The following is a 5,000-nucleotide window of genomic DNA, read 5'->3' as shown; positions in this document are numbered from 1 at the left end:
GTCTGTCTCATGTATTGTCCGTGCTTAGGAGTCCTCTCCCTCCTTCCTTTCGTGTTATTTATGGTCTGTCCGTATTTGTTTTTGGGTGTAGTGCTTTGTGTATTGTCATATGTTTCCTCGTTTTCTGGTCTATGTTGCGGAGTTCTGCCTTTGTCCATTCCACTATTCCTGCGCTGTATCTGATTACTGGTACTGCCCAAGTGTTTATGGCTTTTATTATATCTCCGGCGTTGAGTTTTGACATGAGTATCGCCTTGAGTCTCTACATATATTCTTTCCTGATCGTGTCCTTCATCTCTTGGTGTTTTATATCCCCTCCTTCCATTATTCCCAGGCATTTGTATCCCGTCTCATCTATGTGTTTGATGTTGCTCCCATCTGGTAGCTTTATCTCTTCAGTCCTTGTTACTTTACCCTTTTGTATGTTGACTAAGGCACATTTTTCTATTCCAAACTCCATCCTGATGTCTCCAGATACAATCCTTACAGTCTGGATTAATGTATCTATTTCCTTGATGCTCTTACCATACAGCTTGATGTCGTCCATGAACATCAGATGGTTAATTCTGTTGCCTCTTTACTTGAGTTGGTACACAGCATCCATCTTCTGCAGTACTTTTGTCATGGGAATCATGGCTACTACGAAGAGTAGTGGGGACAGTGAGTCGCCCTGGAAGATCCCTCACCTGATATTCACCTCTGCTAGTCTTATTTCAGAGCTTGTAAGTATTGTATTCCAGTTGCGCATCGTATTTTTGAGGAAGCTGATGGAGTTTTCCTCTGCCCCATATATTTTCAGGCATTCTATTAGCCATGTGTGTGGTATTATTATTATTATTATTATTATTATTATTATTATTATTATTATTATTATTATTATTATTATTATTATTATTATTATTATTATTATTATTATTATCCGGGTTTGAAATTTGCAGCACAACAGGACACTGACTGGAAAAAAGGTTACAAAGCGACACGTATGTCACGGAGGGCTTCCCCTATAAAACAATACAAATAACTGCCCTCGAATTCAGTAAAAGAGGAAATAGCTGCATAAATTGTTCAGAGTTTTTCAACATCCACCGAACTGACTTCTGATGAACCTGATCTATAAAATTATCACTTGTCCAACAGGTTAACTGACTTAAGGTTAAAAAGTGGTATTTCTGATTTGATCGTCGGTATTTGGTCTCTTATAACTTCCACTGTTTCAAGGACAGACCTCCTTAGTGGCAACACATTAGGGTTTATAATGCTGGAATTAAAGTTTCAAAGCGAAAACTGTCACTGCAACGCGTACAATCCTCCACCACCCAAACGTTTACATAATCCAGTGCAGGAAAAGAAAAAACACTGGAATGATTGTTTTTCAATTTTCATTTTAATTACGACTCGAGCTGATTTTTAGCGTATTTGGGTCCAAATATTTTCTGGCAGTTTTCACTAGTTTTGATGGTGAAAATGAAAATTTTGCACACACAAAAAATACAAGTTGCTAAACTTTTGATAGATTTTTTTTATACAACTTAATATAAAAAAATATATAGGGATGGCATTTTCAGAATTATTGTATAAAATCTGAAATGTTTTAAAGTTCATATGATTAATAATCTAAAGCCAGCTTTGTCTTTTCGCCTTGCCAGCTGATACAAATGCTTTAACTGCATACAAAATCAAAATTTTCATCCTTTATTCACTGCAGCACTGACACCGAGATATGAAAACATTTTTATCAAAATACAACTGGGGAAATAAAAACTCGACCCTCTTCGGAAAGCGGACGTCACAACAACTGTTATGTAGAACGTATGTCAAAACAAGATGTCAGTGAGGTTAGAGTCAAAACGCCCTCCAGCCTTTGTCAAAAGGACACCAATACCTTCTCCCTGTCCTGCATAAAAGCGAATGTTTCCTTCGTTATCAGATGAAATCAACAATAATTCTTCCTTTATTTGTGTAACATTAACGTCAAGCAAACAAACAAATTTGATGTCGTCTGATAATGTGATAAAATATATATAGTATTTCTCCTTTAAGGTGAAATTCTGGACATTGATGTGCAAAAGACAGTTACGTGTAATTCTTCAATTGTTTATTTATAATTACCCCCTATTCTTATTTGAAAAACATCTGGCTTAGCTTTAATTTTATTGTAGGATTATAAATCATTTTACTGAATATCTCCGATATCTCGCCAGTGAACACATGAAAAAATGAACTCGCAAAAACAAATGAACAAACAAGGCGCGCCATTGGAAAATTCGAAACTGATATGTCATACATTTTCAGCACGAGGGTGAGGACACTTGATAGTTAAATAAACACTTGATATATTTTACCACTCAGTCGTCTATTACGTTAAAAACCCCATAAGGAAAAAATGAACAATAAATCATGTGAAGTATATACCAAAGGAAATTAACAGTTTTAGCGATAACTATCACATAACGAATAGGGAAACTGGGAGAGCATTCTCTCTCTCTCTCTCTCTCTCTCCTCTGTTGTGCGCCTTCCTATTCCAACAGTAGTACCTCTGTTATTCTTTTATTACCTCTCTTATCTCGCAATCTTTTATCGTTTGTTTGTATGGTGTTTTTACGTTGCATGGAACCAGTGGTTATTCAGCAACGGGACTAACGGCTTTACGTGACTTCCGAACCACGTCGAGAGCGAACTTCTATCACCAGAAATACACATCTCTGACGTCTCAATGGAATGCCCGAGAATCGAACTCGTAGCCACCAAGGTGGCAGCAGGTGGCAGGCCAACACCAAGCCGAACACGCCACCGAGGCCATCACACTCTTTTATCTAATATCCTTTCTCCTCTGTTTATTTTCACTGATAACACCTCGATGCATATTCTCTTCCATATTTCCTGCCTCTTATTCATTAACGCTCGTCTTTCTTCGATATCTTGACGGTCGCTACGATCTATTCCTTCATATTATGTAAACGTACTTGAAACGCATATTTGTATACATGTGAGTTTATCTGTACATATGCATACATGTTTGTTAGGAGCCTTAGGTCATTCTGCTTTAATGAATAATCAAAAATCCGAATTTAGCTAAGCAGCTTATTAGTTTTATCTCCTTTTTAATTAGTAATCGTCCATTCAATTTCCTGGTAGGGAAACCACCTTGCACGTTTATTCGGAAATTCGACCAAGTGTTTGCTCGCAATTTTTAATCCGTGAAACTAATAATAATAATAATAATAATAATAATAATAATAATAATAATAATAATAATAATAATAATTTTATTGTTGAGAATGGCGAATCTGTTAAACATCGGATATTTAAAGACCACGCTTCCTTCCATTATCATACTAACAAGTCTCTCTCTCTCTCTCTCTCTCTCTCTCTCTCTCTCTCTCTCTCTCTCTCTCTCTCTCTATTCACATCTTTTATTCTTTGCCAGTGGCCAGTTATTTTTACTGCTCCCACAATGCACCAAATTGTTTCCTCTTAAAGCGTTAATCTTTTATACTTCTGCTTTCTCTGTGGTATCCTTTATTTTATTTTACATAGCCAAGTCTTTCAAATGTCAAAGAGGTATTCTACCTGTCGCCCCCCCCCCCCCCCCATTATCGTACGTGATTATAAATAGTGATGGCGGTTAATACTCTCTCTCTCTCTCTCTCTCTCTCTCTCTCTCTCTCTCTCTCGCTCTCTCTCTTCTCTCTCTCTCTCTCTCTCTCTCTCTCTCTCTCTCTCTCCAAATAAAGTTTATAGGTGAGGAGAACCACCACGAAATATCTTCCTTTCTAATTCTACCAACTTCCCGTGATTTCATTTTACCCCTCTCTTTCTCTCTCCGTACCTGAAGTCCCATCAACAATTTGCAAGTTCACTCTGGAATCAAAGGTACAAGTGGTTCCTCTGCTCTGACCATGTGTTCAACCTAACGAACCCGTTACCCACATACCGCTCCATCACGAAACTAGAGACCATAGACGTATGTTCCCGCAAGTTGCAATATACCTTTATCCTACTGAGTTTCTGACCAAGGCAGAGAAGGGGGGTGTTCGACTTCTGTTCTGACTTCCCCTTTTTGGGATGAAATGACTGCGCCTGGGTGGGGTATTGGGGAGGGGGTGAAAGCCTTCTGGAATGGGGGTCGACTAATTAGGGGTGGGGGAACAGGGGAAAAGCCCCCCCCCTAGCTAGGTATTCATCTCGTTATCTTTTAAAATATGATTGAAGTAAATCCATAAAAAGATACCGCAGAAATCAACACGACTCAAAACTTATCTATCGTTACTATGCAACCACAATGAGTGAGGAGTATCTGCTAGTGTACACAAATACCGTTATTACCGACCAATAACCTTAAAACGCTGGGTGACCACAAATTCCCATTTCCATTTTACTCAGGACTTAATGACAGGGAAATCCCTCGTTCGTCCGCTTTCAACTCCCATCCGAGGCATATCGATAACCACGTAAAGAGCTTGAATGACAATGCATATCATCAGAAGGTAATGAGACAGCTTAGTTCGGCGGACAGTTTGGGGGCGGGGGGGGGGGGGGGGGCGCGTTTCCGGAAGGAAGCGCCCGCAAATGAGACTGACAGACTGACAGACAGACAGAATAGAGCAGAACACAGACCACCGTACAGCAGAAGACAACCGAAGAGAGAAATTTCTACTGGCCTACTTATACACTAACCTGCCATATGGCGTTGCCAAGTCGACGGTGACGGAGAAGCAGCACATTACCGCGGCCAAGGCTGGACGTCGCCATCGTTGTCATTGCTGTAGCTTTTGTTGTTGTTGTTATTGTTGTTCAGGAGCATGGTTGCTGTTGTAGCTTTTGTTGTTGTTTATGTAGATGCTGTTGTTCTTCGTCTTCTTAACCAATTTTCTTTACTCGTTGTGAATTTCCATCATGGCCACTTATTTCATTTCGCCACACGAGGAATAAGTAACACTTCGTCTTGACTTCAACACACCACAATGAGCTATACACTTTTAAAAATTTAACATTAGCAA

At 39.1% G+C, this 5,000-nt stretch overlaps 1 long non-coding RNA gene across 1 annotated transcript in view; it reads right to left on the bottom strand.

Annotated features, from left to right (window-relative positions):
- The window catches only part of LOC135196453 (uncharacterized), a 53,811-nt gene that overhangs the window by 47,857 nt on the left and 954 nt on the right, over positions 1-5,000 (bottom strand). Inside the window, exon 1 of the long non-coding RNA XR_010310414.1 lies at positions 4,678-5,000. This exon is cut by the window's right edge and continues 954 nt beyond it. This is a non-coding gene — a long non-coding RNA (uncharacterized LOC135196453). The remainder of the gene's footprint in view (positions 1-4,677) is intronic.

The sequence above is a fragment of the Macrobrachium nipponense genome, chromosome 17, assembly GCF_015104395.2.
Source record: "Macrobrachium nipponense isolate FS-2020 chromosome 17, ASM1510439v2, whole genome shotgun sequence".
NCBI classification, from domain to species: Eukaryota; Metazoa; Arthropoda; class Malacostraca; order Decapoda; family Palaemonidae; genus Macrobrachium; species Macrobrachium nipponense.
This window is presented reverse-complemented; position numbering and strand designations above follow the sequence as displayed.